Source organism: Pundamilia nyererei, unplaced genomic scaffold (genome assembly GCF_000239375.1).
Source record: "Pundamilia nyererei isolate P.nyererei 1_Seehausen unplaced genomic scaffold, PunNye1.0 scaffold00021, whole genome shotgun sequence".
NCBI lineage: Eukaryota > Metazoa > Chordata > Actinopteri > Cichliformes > Cichlidae > Pundamilia > Pundamilia nyererei.
In genome coordinates, this window is record NW_005187422.1 from 591,067 (window position 1) to 612,438 (window position 21,372).

Consider the following 21,372-nt stretch of genomic DNA (forward strand, 5'->3'; position numbering starts at 1 on the left):
TGTTCGTGTTTACAAACAGGGCTAGCGTTTACAAACAGGCCAGCATGGTATGTGCTGTGCAGAAGGTCAGAATGCCTTATGAGACACTAGGTGCACCTGTGCAGCTGCTACTACAAGCCATCAATCCTCATAACCTGCTGTAAATGTGTAGGTTGTAGAATGTGAGTGCTCTGTATAAAAAGATGCATTACCTACTAATAAAACCTGTATGAAATGTTAAGTAAAAGCCCCAAGTAATTGCGGCGCTGATTGTATATAATACACAGTGAAAGGAAAAAAGTTATGGATCTTGGTCACTTTCTCATCCTTTAAGAATTTCCAATCATTGTACACTACCTACTGAAAATCAATTACTTCCCTCCCACGTCTAATTGAAAAAATTTGCTGTAAATCAAAGCTGCATCAAGGGAGCATTCTTCACAGTCCGCTCTTTATGGGCTTTCAAAGTACTCTGCATGAGCGCCTCACAAAACTACCAAAATCAAGGATATTCTACGCAAGACTTCCACTGTCAGCTTAAATACATGAGCGATGACTATGGCTAATTGGATCCATCCAATCCATCCATCTATGAAGCACAGATGCTTTATCAGCGAAAATCAAATGACATTGTTTCAATCAGCAAGGCGGGCACAGCACTAAAGAACCAGAAAGGTATTTATTAATGAGATGCTACAGCAGCTTAGAAGGGGTGCATTCACAATTGTTTCATTTCTATGTCCTTGTCTTTCCAATTAATAATCCAAAGTGCTTTATAATTACTAGCTTAGGATTCATTTCCATGTTAAGTGCTGCTGTGACCATAAATTGCAGTGGAAACAGTTCTGATAGCAATGTTTGTTCACTGAATTTAAAACTGTGTTTTTTTTCCCGATTATTGTCGAACAAATTAATCGAAAAAGACAAAAATGAATAGAAATGACTAAATTCAAAACTACACTAAAAATAACAGTAAATTCAGCTTTTGTCTACACGAACCATCTGCTTGAGTATCAAACCCTTGCCTGCTATGTAAATGCAATCCCTCTTAAGAGGGTGGGGAAAAATTTGAGATGGCTCATTTACATTGCCAAATGACACAACACTCATACTTTCCATTTACTATCAAACTGTTTTGCAGACACACTAACCTGGAAATGATCAGCCAGAGTACTTCCTCACCACCAAGTCAATGTAACATCACTGCTGTAAAACAAACTGAAATCACACTCAACGGCACACGGCGTGATCGAACACCGTGACTGCCATTTCGACTGGCCTCGTCAGACCACGAGACAACACGTAGCAGCGCTGGCACGGCAGGGAGGCACAACGCTGCTACGGAGCGCTAATATATTCAAAGAGGGATCATTTACTTAAGGCTTGCATCCAAGGATCAGCCTGGCCTTCATTAGCCTCAATCTGACACGGATGTGAACAACATGTTGCCTTGCCACACGAACACTGCCCCTCCTCCCTCTGAACCCCAAACACTTGAATCCCTTTCCTTCTCTGAGACCTTCACAGCAAATTCCTCTGGAAATATCACAGGTTGTTAGCATTCCAGAGAGAATTTTACATGGGTGTACACTCAGGCTTTAATTAGAGACTCTATTTGATCATTCAGCAGCTGGGCTTTATTAAAAATATGGGTTCACCTCGCCTTACAGTCACCCCCGGCTCAGTGTGAAAGAGCTCACAGAGGCAGAAGAGTCTACGAGAGGAGAAAATGAATATTCATTGCTCGATACATAGAGTGTCTGTATGGGAAATCTACACCCCGCGAGGCAGTGTTTACACTTGGTTTACAACAACACTGAATATCAGTCATGTCACAATCACCACTGTGAGCAAAGTTCATCTCTATCTTTTTTTAATGTGAACACCTGACTAATAAGATCTCCATTAATAGTCTGTTTCCGAGCCACATGTTGTTTACTGAAAAGCTTCAACCGTAAATGTCAGCACAGAACCCGAGCTACATCGACCTGAAAGAACCAAAGAGATGTAAACTATATCTGACCAAGGTCGACAGGGACTATAAAACAAACACCGGGTTTAAGGTGAAGTCTTCCCTGCGTGAAGGTTAGCCATGTTTTGTGTTTACACTACACTGCAGGCTTTGAAATTGTTTTGCAGTGTGGAGTCTGCCCAGGGTCATTGTTTGTTTTTGACGTGTTTATACACCACACAAGGAGTAATGACTTCTAGGATAGTCTGGGGATGCAGACATGAGCCAGCACACTATCTGCAATTTTCTTTACTTTTCAGGTTCACAGTTAACTCTGAACACCAGCACGACTCACTGACCTGGCCCCTTGCACGCATTTAAGCATTCAAACTCATGTCAACATGCAACTGCATCAGGAAAAGAGGAAATCGGTTACTATGCAAAACCTTTCTTATCATCCTGTGGCATTCAAACTCACAACTATTACCATATAATGCCCTTCTTTGAGAAGACATTAGGAAGAATGCACCAAAAGCTGGTGCACGAGTCGTGTTTCTTAACCAAATGCTGGTGTCTACTGATGTTTCTGTGAGGTACTTACTTTAATCTATGGCTCCACAGGATGTCACCACTGGAGTGTCCTGGCTGGATCGGCAAGCAGTCAGCAGAAGGGGAGGAGAGAAGAAGAGAGGAGGTAGTAAAGGAAAGTTAAGGGGTGGGGGTGGCAGAATGGAAAAAAGAAGAGAAACAGTGGAAATTATTTCAAACGTGAAGGTGACAAAAGCAAGAACATACTTATTTTTCCACAATCAGCTTTTTCAATAATAACCATGCTGTCACAACACGCAACCACATGCACCTCTCAGTTAAGTGTGAGTTCAAAACTGAAAGGTCACAAAAAAGGTCACTTTCAAATTAATATTCATGTCAGGCAGATAATAGGTTTGAACAGGCTTCTCAGTGGCCCGTTTACATATCAGTGGATCTAGATTTAGTCTCTCAAACAAGAACTCCCTTGATTAAACAAATAATGACAAATTCCAACAACTGTAACTGAGTCCAAATTAATTTGAACATTGCTCTAATTGCATTTAAGCACTCCTCCTCCCTAACCTAAGATCAACCGCGTTTTAATTACTGCCTTCTGAAGAATGAATCCCCGCAGTGGCGGTGGAAAAATAAAAATAGAGCATGTTTTACAGAACACTAAAATGTAAATGTTTTTGTTCGGTATAAATAAAGCTCCACTGCACTGACTTCTCACAACACTCGTGCTTTCTGAAATAGCTTGTTCGCCCTTTTCAAATTGCCACACATTAGCACTCAGCCTCTTACAGCCGTGCTCTGTCATTCAGCTCTACTGCCCCATGCCCCTTCGCCTTAACTCTTTCCCTCCGTTTGCAAACACGCAGGGAAGAGACGGCGAAATGTGTTTCCTGAATGGGAGGAGAGGTGGAAAAAGCCCATCCTGCCCCAAGAATCACCGCCGCCCCGCCAGAGCTGCCGCCACTGGCCTTTCTGCAAAGGCAGCAAAAGTTCCCCAAGAGGGGAGCGTCTGCCAACTCAAACAGGGCTCATTCTCCTCTCTCTGGGCCGTCAGCCGCCCATGTGGGCCTGCGCTGGGCTTCCTGAGGGCTCAATGCAGCTGGAGGACTTTGAATAAAGGTAACGCCAATGTCACAGCTACTGTAAACTTGCGAGGCTGCTCCTGTCAGCAGGACATTCCCAATCAAAGCAGAAACAACCCCACCTAAAACACAACACATTGTTTTTTTCCACTGGCCCCAAGTCCAAACTTCCCACGAATCACAAAGACAGCACACAGGCGAGAGGGCAACCACGGTTCCCTGATCTTGCCAAACAAAATGCCAAGAGACCAGGAATGACATTCAGCTCTGGGGTTTAAAAATACGAGCAATTTGAAAATGATTAGTCTTATTTTCTTGTTGAGCGCCTGACACAGGAGAGGAAACCAGAACAATCAACCCAACTGCCTTTTTTTCTGCTGAATTTAGAAACACTAATTAGTTTTGCTCTCGTAAAGCCAACCTGAAAACGACCAATTAGAAAGTGAAAATGAGACATGCAGAGAAACAAGAGCTTGTCATTTGCACTGTTTAAGTCCCATATGCACAACTTTACTGTGATGACTTTCACACAAGCTCGAGATGATTGGCATGCCACCTACTAAATTTGATGTCGCATACACACACACACACACACACCAGTCAAACAGCCTTTTGCCTAGTTGGATGAAACTATTACAGATCTGTACGACCACATCAAATTCAAGCTAGGCAGCCTGGGCATGCAGATGTCTGAAGCACCAGGCTGGGAGAGGATACAGCCCACCAGGCTGACCACAGCACCAGCTGGTTACAGCTACAGACGTACCAGAGCCAAACTGCTCCCCCTTACAGGTGCCTCTTCTCTGAGTTTCCTCTTTCAGGGGTACTGGAATAATACATCTGTATGTACTCTTTCACTGTAACAACTGAGGCAGGTATCTTTAAGTACTTCTTTTTCAGACACACCTGAAATATATTTCACCTGCTGAGTGGCGTTGGTTCACATCTATCCAGTCACTAGAAGTGAACGTAAAATGTGAAAATTATCTGCAGGAATTTCAGTGCTATTCCCCCGGCAAACAGTGGCGAGTGTTTCATCACTGTCGGACTGAAGACGGATGAGCTGTCAGTGCCTTCCCCTGTCCACAATCCAGCTCCTGGGCTAGGAAGTGGCTAAAAAAGGCCGGGGCAACGCTTTCCAGGACTGCGCCTTTTACTGGGAGTAATTCTCAGATGCCAGATTGCTGCCAACGTCCTTGCAGCCAATGGCAGAGAGGCCAGTAAGTTCACATTAACTGCAGAGTGTAACTGCACTGAACATCTGCTCATGAATGAGAGCGCTGCCCACTAACTCAGCTAGTTGAAGCCCGCTGATGAAAAATTCAACGTTCTCCTCGTTGGCACGCTTGTTTTGCACTATTCTCCTGAGCCCCTAGAATTATATTAAGAGAATTTCAGCACGGCCTGGTGTATCTGAGAGAACAGCTGGCGCTGAAAAGAGATCTGCCGCTCGGCGAGGGCTCAGGGACTTCACACGGGATCTGCCTTCTCCTACACCATTTGTCCTTGAAGAGAAAAAAAACCCCACCAGTGTTAAGCACCCAGGTAATAATAAGAAAGCAGAGGCTACATTTAGCTGATTACACCACCCGTGTACAGCGGACAGCGCATAACCACTGAAGACATGAATCGATATTGAGTGGAAAAGGAAGACAGAAGAGCATTTGTGACATGAGGCAGCTCCCCCGACCTCAGGAGGCCTATTCGGTGCACCTCTCTTTTGTTTGTCTTGTTTGGCTCATTAGATTGTTAACTAGGAAGAATCTGCCCCCCAACCCCACAATATGGAACAAGCTGAATCAGAAACAAAGGCAGTGTGTTAAGGGAACAACTACTTCAAAGACCTTCAAGTGCTGTAATCATGTGCCCCATAAGTTTCTAATGTTACAGGAGATGTGAAACGGACAAATATACAATGTTCAGGCAAACAATGAAAGTTGTCATGTTCATGTTCTACGACAACTACTGACCCCAACTTTTTCTGGCATGCCCCATTTCACCACCCAAACCCAGTTCATGCATCACTCGCGGCTATTTTTAATCAATTGGCAACTATAAGAAATGATCCAAATTTCTGTAAAAATAATGTTTAGCACGGCAGCAACAGCAAACTTCCAACTTTCATTTTCCCAAATCAAAAATCATATTTATTCAACTTAACTTGACTCTATATTTTGCCCCTGAAAAAAGGTACACGGTGACATGAACTGACAAAGTCTTTCCTGTGAAGATGATGAAACCGTTTCTCCATTTAAAAATGTTAAATTTAAGGAAGTGATGACTGCTTGCAAACACTAAGAATAAAAGATTACCAAACTCGGTAATTTCACTTCTGTCTTTCTGGAAATACAGTTAACATATTTCTATATGTCAGCAAAGAGCACAAACTAAGAGAGCGAAACCATGTTTCTCATAGTTGATTTAGTTCAAATCTCAGTTTTACAGTGTCTGACCTTTGCATCAAAATCAGGTGATTTTAATACATCTCTGCCTTCATCTGGATTTCTGTGCTTCGTGTTGAAGGAAGCCAGAACAAGCTAAATTCATTTCTTTAATACCATGCACTGGATAATGTGGAAATCATGGCAATGGCCCAAAAGGGGATCCGTGAATATGATATTGCCATTGAAAACTGAGAGGATGTCTGGTGAGAAGCTCATTTAGCTGGTGACAAATGACAGCACTTTGTCTTCCTGACAAGATCCCTCCTTCATCAAATGTCCAACTTCACATGGAAATAGGAAATCACACATTATCACACTGACAAACAATTACAACCATGTCATTAGCAGCAACCCTGGGCCTGGGACCATTAACAAAATACAATGTTGCACACCACGCTAACCATCAGAAGGAACACAGGATGTAGATGAAAATCACTGATAAATCAATCATGACACAAACAACCTGATGCTTATAGTTTGGGAGCTATAAATGGAGGGAATGAGGGGTGATTACAGTCGTGTGTGCCAGCTAAATAAATCACAAAAAAATTAATAAATAAAAAAGCTCAAGCAATCAAAAGTTCTGAATAAAGATTTACGTCTTTGCTGATGACAGAACAGTGCTTGCTTTATATTAAAAGTCAACACTTTAAAGGAGTTTCACTGTACGTGACTTAATCAGATATGGAGCATTAGTATCTTTTTTAATACATCTCCCAGTGTCAGGCAGCAAATGAAAAAAGCTAGCCTCTGTAAATATGACTGCTTACTTCTAACACAAACATTGTTGACACCTAATGTAATTTCAGCGGGACATCCAACTGAAAGCACACCGGGGTAATATAATGCTCTTAATGAGAATTCCTTCCAGCTTGAGACCTTGGCGAGATAGCCATAATGCATGGCTTCTCTTTTTAATAAAATAATTGTTACAGTTATTAAAGATGAATCTCATCACAGCCGAGATGACAAAATAATTCATTACCAAAACCAAGGCTTTAAATAGCTGCAAATTATGGAGCCCTACCCCCAACCCCTGGAAAATACACTTCTAGATAAATGGCTTCGTTATTTCATATAAATATTAGATATACAGCATGCTGCCCTTGAAAGGAAAAAAATATTGCAACTGTCCATTAAATAAGTTTGCATACACACAATGCACCATGGGCAACGCGTCAATAACTATTCAAAAATACATAAAGAAATAAACAGTTTTCCAAACCTGTAGCAGCCACAAAAAAACCCTACTCTGTTTTTTTTAATCAAACCGTGCATTTGTTTTATAAATTAATTGCATGTAAATCAATTCTGTTAAGCAGAATGACTGAGTTAGACTGTATTTCTTTACTGTTACTACAATAATGACCACAATTGTAATGTTATGTATATATTTTCTCTCAAACACAAATGTAGATAAATCTAAATTACACTTGTCCTCAAAAATTACATAGAAGCATTCTTAAAAAAAAGAAAAAAAAGAAAAACCAGACACATGCACACAACACTGATCGGCTACTGCCTACATGACGTTGCACGTATTCCAGTTTGGCTTCTTTTGGAACATCCTATGTTTTTCCTTATAGCACCTCCATGTGTGAAACAGAGAGTGTTGGAAGATATTTGTATTAACTTTCACCAATCCGTCCCACCTCCACCCCTTCCTGTTCACAGCTCGCTTCTAGTTTTATTTATGTATTCAAAAGAGATAATTTACAGTGATGGCATGGAAACTTCCCAGCATGCCTTTTAACCTGTCGTTTTTCACTCTCTCTGCAGCAGGATGTCCAGAGGAAATGCTTTATTAAGATCCTGCCGACATGAAGAGCTGCTGTGACTTACTGGTGCATTACTGTCTAAAAGGCAAAGTTATTTAGACCAATAAAAGGCTAATATATTGTTGGAGTGGAATTACACAGAAGTTATCTCTGCCTTAATAACATCACCGCAACCCCTGATGTTGTTTAGATCAATAAACCCCATTAAAGTACAGACCTCAAGCGCAGATAAGGCTGCACTGCCACAGCAAAATACAGCTTGCTAGCATCTGAGAGATCAGAGGTCTTTCTCTGGCACACAAAAAAGTGGTCAAAATGAGAAAAAGACACTTCAACTTAATACCATAAAAACCTTAAATTCAATGAAGTTCACCGTCTGCCTCCTGGAGCCTCCTGGCCTACACATAAACAAGTAGGAAGATGCTAATGGATTTCAGATATTGGTCAGACAAAGTAAAGAAAAGCCAGAAGATGTCAAAGCAAAGGTGAAACTGCGCTACACCCCTCGGCTTCATCTCTGCACTGGGTTTCCTGTTAGGAAGAGGTGGGCTTTTAAGCAGCTCTCTTATTTCAACACTTCCAAAAAAAAAAGTCCTACTATAAACTCCCTCTTGACCTTCAACTTTGCCTTCGAACACAATTTCATAAAGGGGTGAATTTTCCTTCTTTTCCCGTCAGTGCAGCTGCTTATTCTCTGCACCGATGATGTCACTGTAAACTCTGATTCAAAGATTAAATGAATTTCACCCACGTAAGGCAAGTGGGGAAAAAGTGCATAAAAGTAGACAACAGCTGAAAAAACATGTCTAACTATGTCATCTAAGTTAGACATGTTTAATAGTGTCCACCAGGTGATGCACTAAATCATGCTGCTGTCCATCAGCCCTAAAGACAGATGACCACAGCCTGACCACTTCCTTGAGGCTCCGCCCCAAGCAAAGATGACAACACAGAAAGAAGAAAAGAACATCAGAGTGTATGTATAGCTGCGTATATGTGTGTGTATGTATGTGCACTTTCTCACTTTTGGGAGTGCAGACGGCATTCACGTGCACTTGTAAATTGCAGCACACAGAGATACCACAGGAAACCACAGGAAACGCTATCTCTATAAGCACGCGAAAAACAAACAAGACTTTTTTTTCTTTCTTTTAAATACAAAATGTCCCCTATGGCTTATACAATGTCAATAGGAAGTTTACAGACACCGTGTGCTCAGATGTGGGGGGAACTACGCTGAAGACACAAACAATGTTTTAAAAAAAAAAGAAAAAAAAGAAAGAACAAAAAGACAATAGCAACAGTATTTTTGCAAATAAGTTTCTGTTGCTTCTCACAGACTCATCTCAATGTACACCTGGGAAGACTGCGCTGGACAGATGCTGTAATTCCAGTGCCGGATTAAAGTACTAAAACTCACCCAAAAATGTTTCCATCATCATTCTTTTACTCGTCTGTCATTCTCCAACACTCTGGCTCATGCTTTAACAGCTGTAGCCACTGCAGCCCAAGCATATATATATATATATGGTTCATGTGTATTTTTACACAGCATTATCCTAGTACAGTAAATCACAGCTAATTTTAAACAGGACTTGTAATGTCTTTATTTATTTTCTAACAAATGTACACTGATGGTGTGGTGAATGTTCCTAGTAACCATGACCAGGTTTTCACGAAATCAGGTCAAAGAATTGAGCAATAACTGCAAACCACTGGTTTAAACTCACTTTCAGCTATTTTCTGCTCACTGACCTGTACGAAGCCAATGAGAGAATTAATATGGTTAACTCAGGGTAACCAATCAGATGAGAGTTTGCTTAAAAGAAAACTGGTGGGCTCCAAAATGATGAATAAGAAAATATTCTGAACTGTGAATCATGCAAAGCTACTTTCCATGAATCACAATCCAAGACTAAACAGCTAGAACTGGCAATGACGTTTAAGACATTTAATAAGGTTTAAGAAGTTGCAGCTTCCCTCAGTTTGATGGCCTGTAAGAGGTTGTACTCCACTTTGCTGATTTGAGAAACAGATTGCAATTATCAATGTGTCCACATGCATAAGTGACACATAAAAAATTGGGGGGGGGAAAATGCAGCACAGAGATCTTCAGGAGGTCCAAAAAAACTATTTATCTAACATCTAAATACAAGAACCTTTAAAGGTCTTGAATTCAGGTAATTTCATTTAAATCATTTTAGGATTTTTACAGCCCCTGCAGACAGCTGTGACATAGAGACAGGACAGAACATCTGTCACAGTGAGGACTGTGAATAATAACTCCAAAAATGTATCAGCTATATGACAATGTGATATTACCGAAGAATAAATACACTGCAGACAAAAAAGGGAGAGAAGAAAGATGAGGCGGGAAGAGGACATACAAGAGAGAGCAAATCCTCTACCAGCAAGTGAAAGCATAAATAAAGTGTGGCACATCTTTTACCTTCTTCAATTATCTGCCTTTTGACATGCAAGCTGAGCACAGTGTAATTAACATCTCAGGAGATAATGGGGTCGCTACTCACTGATCAATCTCACACATATATTATCTGCCTTTTACCAATCCAAGCGCCTGTTATTCTAGGAAGGAAATATTCCAGAGCGGACTTTTTCCCCCCTTTTGGGTGGGGGCATTTAATAAAACTCTGGTAATAGGCCTAATGACTCATCCAATTGGACTCATCTTCCAAAACATCAATTAGTCTAAGACCCAACTATACACAGCATTGTGTATAGCAGTAAATAGAAAATCCAAACCAATTGAAGGAAGAGGTGACCAGGCTGTCATCATCTATTACATACACTGCCATAGATGAATAAAAACACTTTAAGACTGCTCCCTCTGCGTCTAGAGCAGTTACAAGTGTTGTTGCTGAGTCTGCCGACCCGATAAAAGCATTTAACAATACTATATGACTATTTGAACTTCCTAATGTTGCTAAAATACACTTTTTTAAAGAGGGAATGTTTGGTTTGTGAATGGAAATAAACTTTGCAGTATATTGCTATTGTAAATTCTTTTTACCCCCATAAATACAGATATTACAAAAGCACAGACAGAAAGTCCTAGACTTTCAGCCATTGCCTATTTATGTCAAGACTTTTAGATCAAATCACTTGTGCTGTAATGCATTAGTGAATTTTAATTCACTAATTTTAATTAATTCATAATCCTGCTCATTTTGAGCTGCATATTTTTTGCTCTTATTCTCTAGTAAAACAGTTTTTGTACACTTCAAAATAATCTTCATGTACCCCTCCCCCCAACTGTCATAAATAGCAGGTGGGTGGAGCTGTAGTAATAGCCACAGTTGTACTTTGTTAGAAGACAATATCAAAAATATCCCCTCTACCTGACATCACACAGAGCCAAAAGTAAAAATAACAATAAAAAGCTTTCTGACACCAAACTTTTTTAGCTTTTTACTTGTGCCTACACTTACTTCACTGTGTGAAACCAATTTATCAAACACATGTAGAATACACGATAGCTCTAGCTACTGAGTCACATAACATTTAAAATGTATTTTCTGTCAATTGTACCTTGTTAATTTAAATAAATCCTCAACGTTCTGAAGTCATTGACACGAGACACCTAAAAAAGAACTATGTGGTAACTGGTTATCTTACATTACTCATCTGCCCTCCCACCAACAATGTCTGCTTTTCATGGTTATTCTAAATGTATCTTTCCCCCTCGACTGCCGCACTGTGGTTCTCCCTTAGGTTATTTGCCAGATGCCTTTGAAGAAACCTCAAATCAGTACTGAAATTTATGTTGCTGTATATGTGAGTCACATCCACATGCTGCTCCTGTCAGGTCAATAGCTACCTTCACAGATTTGAAGATGTGTCCCACGACAGAAATGACTAGCACACGGCTAACTAAAAGGGATAAAAGAAGCACAGAAAGCACTTGTTAACGCGCAGTACATTTGACTTCTGAGAGCACTGATAGAAGCAATGATTGAATTCACCAGCGAGGAGAAGCAATACTTCCTCTTTTAGAGACTGTGACGACAAACGTGTGTGTAGCAACTGTGTATCTGTAATGACAACTGCTGTTTAAATTGCATCACCCACAGATGTGTTAATCATCCTTTATATATTGGACAGTGGTGGCAAACCTCAAGACTGAGAATAATACTTGCTTTTGCTTTCTAATCCTACTTCTGATTTAATAAAAATTGTCTGTCGTTTTCATATTGATCTTTAACTACACTACAAGTAAAAGTAGATTCAGTCCATTCTTGTTGGTTTCAGCACTTGGTTGTTACAAATTCAATTTTGATAAATCTACGAGACTGACTACTAAACTTTACTTGTCAAAAACATTAAAAAAAATAAAAAACAAATAGTCTGTGAAGGTCCAAAAAGGCATTCAAAAAGCTGTAAGTCTTGCCCAAAGAAGCGAATGTAAGACAATGGCTGCCGTTGCTGCAGGGAGCTGTACTTTAAGTATATTATTAACTCAACACTGCCTGGACATGTGGGGGCTGTTTTACAATTTAGGCTTTAACAGATGTGGATTTTATGTGGCAGGTTCTCCAGAGTTTAGATGCTGCTGTCCACACAGATGAGGCCGTAAGGCGGGTCATAAAACCTGCCTTTGAAACTTTGGACGGATTAATGCCGACATGACAGCTAGTGAGCAGAGATCAGAACGGCTCACCTTTTCAACACACTCACATGCTTACCATCTGATATCCTACCAGACGAAAGCCGAAGTTGGAATCTAATGAAAAAGCAAAAAAGGTGTGCCTGCAGCAGGTTCACTTTTATCTGACTAATCAACTAATAGTTTCAGGATATTTCCTCCTGGGTGGTATGAAAGGATGTTGCACACACTTGCATGTTTTAAAATGAGCAGTTTACTAAAATAGTGAATAGTGTATTATAGGGTGACAACAATGGTAATTGCACTTCAACCAGTGTACAGTGTAATTATTGGGATTTACACCCCCACCCCCACCCTTACCTGCCCACCCCTGCTTTACAAGGTAGAATTCCTGGAAGGTACCTGACACACTCATTTGAACTTTCTTAAAACACACACTCTTTTAAATGTAAGCTTTTCTCACAGGCTCCGTTTTGTTCACTGCCTTTTTTTTAAAACTTAGATTATGTAACACTTCAAGAAAATCTCTGTCACACAATACAATCTTAGTGCTTCACACACTCCTTTTTTTCAGTGACCCATGTTGACTTTGGTACCACCTCCTGGGTTAGGCAGGAAGACATGCTGAGTGAGCTCTCTGCTGGCTGGATCCAGACCCAGCCTCTTACACAATGCAGGCTGCCTGGCTTGCAGCAGGCCAGCCCCTCCTCTCCAATAACCCACTTCCCATTCTTGATCAAACCTGGGGATTGTAGTGTAAGGGTGGAGATGAGAAAGATGGGAGGAGGTGTGTGTCTGTGTGTGTGGTGGTGGTGGTGGAGAAGGGGGTGCACATCCTGCGTGAAACCGCATCCTGAACAAGCATCGCTGCATCTCACTGTAAATAAATACTCTCTCCTCCGCGCAGCTTCCGTCAACTGTCACCGCCTTGGCTCCCAATCACCTTCAAGTCCAAACAGGAAAGTGCAGGGAGGCGAGGGAGATGGCAGATATGAGCTTTAATTTGCTTCTCGCTGCACTTTAGCCCGGGTGCGCACTACTTCCTATACTCCTGCTCTGACCAGCTGCCCCGGCTTCGTTCCAGACCCTGAGTCCTTCCTGTCACCTTTCATTACCACATTATCCAGGAGGAGGCTCCCTGTGTAGCTGGGAAATCACCATTTGGTGGGACACCCACCCCCCGCCTCATTTATGTTGTATTGTGTGAGACATTCAAAGACACGCGCAACATCCTCAGAGGAGTGCTGCTGCCTTGTTACCTGCTAATCCCCTGTGCATTATAACAGGAGATGCAACTGAACAACGGAGCATGACGAAGGTAACAACTGAGACATGACAAGCTCGCAGTCCATGAATCGCTGTGGATTTCGAGACTGGTGCAGTGTGCAAACATTCATTTTTTGATTAACTATTGAAGGTCTTTCTTGATACGATTACAAACCACCAGGCCTGTTACATAATCAAATATTTCTGATCGGGGACACAGCAGGAACAGGAACGCCCGATGAATTAAATGAACGACAGAAACTCACAGGATAGCAGCTCCCCTTACTGTTTATACGGTTGCCCGAAAGGTGGTCCTATTTCAAGAGCGAGAGCATCCAGGGCCGCAATCCTCCAGCACTTCTTGCATTGTTTTATTACACTTGAATGAGCTGAGCTGAAAATGGCATGCAGCTGCTGACTGCAGCGCATCAGTTTTTGGCCTGGGCTTAGCTTTGCCCACCGGGCTAGAAAAAAAATCACTCAGAAACTGATCTGTCAAAATAAGACTATATGCTACAGCCAGGATGCTTTTATCTCTATGAAAATGTAATGAAAATTGTACATTTAGAGGACACCAAACAGAGCATTAGGTATTTTAGAAAACTGCATCAAATTCTTTCAATGATAAAGTCTGCTGGAATTAAGATCAGGACATTTTCTTTAAATCTGAACCCAAGACCTCTACAGAAGCTTTAAAACAGCAGCAGTATTCAGTAAAAGCAGCTGACACTTCAACAGTAATGACAATGTTTGCCCAAAGGATGGAATGGTAGATTGCTTCTGTCCAAAACTATTAAAATAATGATCTAAGTGAAAAAGAATTAACAAATTAGGACTACGTTAATAAATCGGACGCTACGCAGCAGCACATGTTGCAACAGTAAGTCGTCACTGTTTAAAACAGCAATATTTTCCAACCAAATTGGCAGTTGAAGATAGGAGCTTCATGCAAACTCTTTCATGGGAATGTTTTACAAAAGAAAAAAATGCACAAAGCAGGCGGCAGTTATTAAGCCACATATTTACTGCCATCTGCGCGTAGTCTACTATTTTGCATCCGATCAGAAATCAGCTGAATGCGGTTAGGCATGCCACAAATATATTCAGCCTCTCCTTCTCCTCCGAATGTTGTGCATAGCTGTTACACTTGTGCTAAGCTGTGCCATCTTCAGCAGACAGTTATAGGCGCCTTCCTCTTTGCCTGAGGAGAAGGCTCACTGGCCAGACACATTACTTTAAAGGGCAGCATTTCAATGAACACGTCTCAACCTGCCCAGGGGAAGTGTGAGTGTCTGTGCGTTTGGGTGTGTTTATGTTTTATCCTTAGGACCCCCAATTGTTGTTCATTTGCTGTGCAAAGACAAAATAAGCACATAAAGGCCAAAATGTGCTCTTCCCTGGCCTTCACCCACATCACAGCACTTTTCCGCACAAGTGGCTAACCAGAGATAATTATACAATTAAAACAATTTTCCGCATCTATCTGTCAGTCTGATCTAATTCACCATTCGAATGACACTAATGGCGTAAGCCTCTTCTGTCTCCTTCTCCGAGCAAAGCCTTTTTCTCTTTATCGCAAAACACACCAAAGCCATCTGTAACAGAGGAAAACAGGAATGGCTTTCTCTGATGTTTAGCAGGATGTTAGCGAATAAAGTTAAGACCAGCAGCTTTTCAGCACGATCCATACGGCAGCAAGGAAACGGGAAGGTTCATTTGATTGTTGGTGTAAATTAACCCTTGGTTGCAGGAATACAAAGAAACAGAGTGACTCTCATATTTTCTGAGACAACACTCCCTTCAACCAGCGCTGATATTAATAATTCATCATGACAAAATACATTACCAGAGAAAGCTGAACGTGAAAAGAAGAGTCAACTGTGACAGGAAACCAGTCACATTAAAGCTGGGCTCTGACACTCAGCAGCAGAACGTGAAAAAATAAACTGTAATCTTTCATTGTTCGAAGGAACAGGAAGATGAATTCCCATTTCAATAATAACATTATGTAGTTGATCGAGTGGCCGATCTGCAGGGAGGTATAGCCTTAGATTGTGCCTTTAGGACAGACCTACACAGGGTGTGAACAACAAGGGAGGATTTAGCCAAACCTTGACCTGGATATCCTGCATCTCGGTCCACCCTGTGAGGACAAGGAACACAGATATGAACTACTCCTACACAAGTTCAAGGGAAATGCTCACATGGTGCTGCTCTGTTCTTCTCAGCTAGCTCCACCAATACAATGGCAGCAGCGAGTTTTATGTTTATGAGCAGTCCTGATGGGGATACGCATATCCATTATCCATTAGATATGAGTCTGCCTGTAGTGGGGGTCTGGTATTAACCCACAAGCAAGTGCCCCATCAGCAGAGAGGAAAAAACTGCCTTTTATGGCAACGGATAGCAGACTCAAGCCATTGGCCACAAAGCCCACAAATGAGGCGTTAAGTGTAGTGGCAGGCCAGTAGAGAAAGAGGAGCAGAGAGATATGACCCTTTTCTCATCCATGCATGAATCTGCCCTCTGCCTCTCTTTCTCGCTCTGTGCCAGTCGTCTAAGAAAAGAACACATCCAACCATGCTTAACTACCCAACAACGCTCACGACTAAATAACAACTGTCACCTGCAGCAGTATTCACCACAACGCTGGTAATGTTACCGCCGTGTAACGTAATCTTTCTAATTGAATATTAATTTTTATACAATATTTGGAGAGATTCCTAACTGACATTTTCTGCAATTAATTGCCAGATAGAGGCAGGTCTAGTGCAGCAAAGTTAAAAAAATACAACCTGACATGGAGATTGGGAAACAGAGTGCAGCGAAGGGGCCTGCTGGGATGGTTTCATCATCGTGCCTGACCCCCCCTGCTGCTGGGAATGGCAGGAGATGGGGGGAGCAGGAGGAGATAGACTCCTCTTCACAGTCAGAGATTTAATTGCACGCAGATTCCATTACCTCTGCACAAATGTCACATTCTCTTCTGATCAGGGGGCACGGCAGCCACTGGCAGTATGGCTGGCAAGCAGCCAGACTATAGTGCAGAAAGTGTTCAGCCAATCAGGGCTCCCGGGGCAGACAGAGGTGAGAAGAGGGATGGAAAGACTACTTCACACCAAAGATATTAAAAAACAAAGGAGAGTCACAAACAGAAAGCAGCAGAGGGTGCAACGTTTAAACGGCGCGTGACGTGCTGCATTAACAGATATTAAACAATTTATTGATTTTAGACTGTTGTTATAATGGGGCACTAAAAACTTCTGGACATAACATTCACGAAAACAAAAAGCATGGATTTTTCTGGAAGAAGAAAAGGCTTTTTTTAAATATATATTAAAGCAGTCATTTGTGTTATTCTTTCAGACTAGCAGAGAAACAGCTAATTTTATTATCTCTAACAAAATGCAAACAATTCCCATTATCAAGTTCTGATGCTCAAGGACGTGTCATGTTTTGTCTGACCAGCAATCCAAAACCCAAAGATACAAAGATTTAAGCTACTTTCACAGAAGACTCTGAAAACCAGCAAATATTTAGGAAGCTGTGAATTTTTATGCTTTTATACTCTTTCTGAATTCATCCAAAAATCAGGTGTCAACTATTATTATTCAGTTAATCACCTCACTGTTTCAAGAAGATAATATAAGGACATTTTAAATGGTTGTAATGGCCAGAACAGCTAGAATTACAACTTCACCCTCAAAATGTTACCCAAATCATGGTTAAACTTTTGTATTATTATCCTTCATACTTGAATCGAACAATATCATATCATTGTTTTAAGAGTTTCCATTTAAAAGGTCTGAATTGGGACCTCCAGGAATAGGGGGTAGTGAAGTACCCCTGATTGACTGTCCTGATTCTCCATCTGGGAAAACAGCCACTTACAAGAGCAGCCTTTTTTAAACTGCTGGCAAAATCTGGACAAGTGGGGCAGCAGTTTAGAAGCCTGGGACCAGTCCTCACAGATGCAGAGCTGAAGTTTATTTATTTAAAATAATTGCAATAATGGTCACTAAAATTAGATATTTTCCCCAAAACAGTAAACTCTCTCCGGGACTATTTGTGTCTCTATTATTCACATCTGTGCTTAGTAGCCAGTGAAGCCTAACAGTGAAACTGCTAAAAAACTGACGATATTCTGTTGGGATGTGTTTCAAACAAATTATGGCTTGAAACACGTAAGCCGAAAAGTCACATCTTACAGTGCTTTGAAGACACTTCACAGACAAACAGCAGGCACATTACTGTATGCAGTAAGAGAAGAGTTATAGTGGGAGGACTCACACATACCCTGATCACTGGTGCAGGGTCGACTGGCACGCCATTCCTCCAATCAGACTTCAGCTTACAGTCTTGAGGGCAGGACCACGGGGGTTTCACACAGAGGACACAAACAGAGAGAGAGAGAGAGAAAAGGAAGGGGAAAGATACAAAGATTACAAACAGGAAGTGAAAGGTGGGGAAAGCCCCTACCCCGGTCCGCGAAGCCCACGCGTACAGAAATGACATAAGGAATGTCAAAAGTAAACGTGATGGTCTTCAGCCACAGGTATTTGTTAAGTTATGACACACTGATTCCTGTTGGCATCTCTTGGCCTATATGCATACCAAGTTATCTTCCTTTCATATCAGAACATGCACATAAGAAACTATGACAGGTACACAATGAAAAATATCAAAAGTGTTTGTATCTGTGGTTTATGTCTCACCCTAAACCAGTAAAGATGTTACAATATTCCCTTTGAGTAGTTGCAATATCAACATAACAATACGCTGAATTGATTTTATACAGCGTGTACTTTATAATATGTAAATGTAAAAAAGAGAAACAGCAAAGAACATGACCAAATCACACAACAAAATAAGCAAGGTGACACAAAAGGATAATTAAGGTTGTGTAATAGGCATTAATCACCGTCGTGATATGACAAGAAAAATGCCACAACTCTGAGTGGTTTGATGAGTGTAAAACAGAAACATGAGTAACATATTTTATATTACTGTATAGTCTTTGACATAAATGTCACAGCACTTGTACATTCCAAAATAGCTTGTAACACGACACGCATGTAGTTTATTTAAAAACCTGTTTAGCTCAAAAGCATTCATCTGTAGCCAGATAAACAAGTGGAAAGAGGCTAATGACTTCCATATACAACTCAGATCATGCAAATGAGGCTGCATAACAGATTACATCTGGTTTTGTCCCTGTCACAGGAGTCACGGCTGCATGTGTGGCTTGTTGGCCCGTGATATATGTGTGTACATGTTTGCTGTTTAATGTGGCTGTGTCTCTAGCAACACAGCAAAGCAGTGCAGCTCCCAGTTAATTGGCCTGCTCTATGAGAAAGCGTGTTAAAAACCAAATCTATAACTCTGTGTGTGGAGCGGTGTAGCTTTCCAACCAGACACAACAAACCACAGCCCAAACGTCCCAGCTCCTCATAATTCACCAGTATGGAATTCAACTAACCCCATTAGTGCGACTGCTGTTTCCACAGGCCATCCACATTCCTGGGCCTACCATTGGCCCAAGATAAGACCCTTCTGATTACTCTCTTGCATGCCTGTCATTACTCACAAAAAAATGTTGATCCCAACAGACAGCCCCCCTCATGGATTGATGGCTCCTCTATTGTGTCCCCATGCCCTTCAATTGAAGCACTTGCTTTCAGACGGTCCCCTAACTTCAAGTTTGACGACAGAGGGCAGTCTGTGACTTCGGCCAAGGATTGCTGCCAAGTTTGCCACATCAAAAGTACAGCACTCAGACTTCATGAGAAGATCCAAATATGATGGGATTTACGCGCTGTATCACAAATAGACTGGGATTTCATGAGCTCTCAAGCGCTCTTATGATTTGATGTTTAAAAAACTATTTGGCCAATAGCTAATAATGATATTTTCCAGTCTTTTTATTTTGTATCTATTTAGTTATCTCTTTGTTCCTGGTAAACAAGGACATCTCCTTTTCGAGAAATAACATACTACTCGACCACAATATCCTGGTAATTTCTGGTTATTTATCTATATGCTAATACTAGTCAGCAGTGCCAAAACTGACCTAAATTCATAATCATACTATATATCAGTGCATCCATACATCATACAAAAATATCAGAAATAGCTTTCTATGAATGTAACTGAGTAAGCAACTTTATGAGTAAACAACTAAAAGTTATATTTCATCCTCCTCTAGACGTACACTCAAGCTTGCTCTGTCACCCAGGACTATTTAAATCTTCCGACTGGGCAGAGGCCCATGTGTGAACATCACTGCTGCCTTGAATGTGTACTGTGTAAAGTCTGAAATTCAAGGGAAGGGTTCAGTAAGATACATTCAAAGTGAGATGGCTCTCTGGTTTAGTGTAACTTAAAATCAGCTAGAGTCAAGTCACCGACTGGGCCGCAGAGCAGAGACTGGGACACTGGCGGTGAATCGGATCAATGGCCTGACCCATTAAGTCACAGCACTCCCAGCACCTCATTTAATAAGAGGCAATCTTTGGGAACACCCCTAGCTGACCCATGCTACCGGGGACCATTACAAGAGAGTGGTGTTTCAGGACCAACGCCCACTTGACCCGGTAGCGTAAAGACACCGAGGAGATCCACATGATTTAAACTCCTCCCTAAGACGTGCTGACAAGGTTACAAGGTCAACACAGACATTAACAGGTCAGTGTGTGGCCCACTTGGGAACAATTACTCCCAGTCACAGCTAAGTGGACACTTGATTGAACACGACGGAGGCAGGACACACTTCCCACAGATAACAATCCCCAGAGCCATTTAGGATAAAAAGCCCTTGTGATACAGCCTTTATGGACAAAATTCATCTTCCTTTTCCCTTTTAAAAGAATGTGAGAGTGTGATAGAGAGCCATTCTCTGGAAGAGATGAGTCTCTCAAAGCATTACCATTTTCTAGCAATACTAATAGCTGCTTATGACAAAGAAACAATTACAAGGTGACTGGGATTAAAAGCTAAACAATGTTAAGTTTTCATTTTTCTTGCCACACTCAGAATGCCCAAATTTATAAGAGCAGCAAATGAGACCAAAAGTAAAAGGGCTTAAGATGCTGACATAGATTTACTATTTCCTGAAAAATATCTCTAATTAACTATGTGAGTGTGCAGTTTGTTATGATATTCAACCTTTAGCCCACTAAAAGTTTGACTCCTTTCTCACCACAGTGACTAAAACTTTGCTTCAACTTTAGTTCAAACATCTGGTATGTTACGAGTACACACACTAGCAAATACACTAATAATGTGCAGCTTTGACATATACTGTAACGGAGAAAAAAACACATATTCTGAGGTATCACTTGCAAATAAAATAGCGCACACAGGTTATGTGGATTTCTGGTAAAATGGTCACTCTTGTCCTATAGTCTCTTTGCACACAAATAGGGCTTATCGATTCCCGAACACATTTCCCCGCATTTGCATAAGCTGTGTGTTGTTTGTGGTATTGTTTCTTTTTTTCCACAGGGTTTGTTTATTTATTTCTCTATGTTAGAAAATCGGTTCCACATTGTCCCTCGATCTGCAGCAGCGGCTGGCGCTGCAGCTGTTAGTTGTTAGTGACTGGAGATGACACAGTTCACCACTTCTCCAAAAAGCCAGCGAGCCTGGAGACCCGCACAGCTGCAGAGTGAGAGGAGAGGAGAGGAGAGGAGAGGAGAGGAGA

At 41.3% G+C, this 21,372-nt stretch overlaps 1 protein-coding gene across 7 annotated transcripts in view; it reads right to left on the reverse strand.

Annotated features, from left to right (window-relative positions):
- Window positions 1-21,372, reverse strand: part of foxp1b (forkhead box P1b) — a 145,160-nt gene that overhangs the window by 110,028 nt on the left and 13,760 nt on the right. For 6 of the 7 annotated variants that reach the window (XM_013909211.1, XM_013909215.1, XM_005726611.2 and 3 more), the window contains exons 3-4: window positions 17,967-18,028; window positions 2,532-2,575 (exon numbers count right to left, since the gene is read on the reverse strand). The gene's annotated coding sequence lies outside the window, so the exon portion shown is untranslated. The remainder of the gene's footprint in view (window positions 1-2,531; window positions 2,576-17,966; window positions 18,029-21,372) is intronic. The other variant, XM_005726610.2, reaches the window with a different exon arrangement.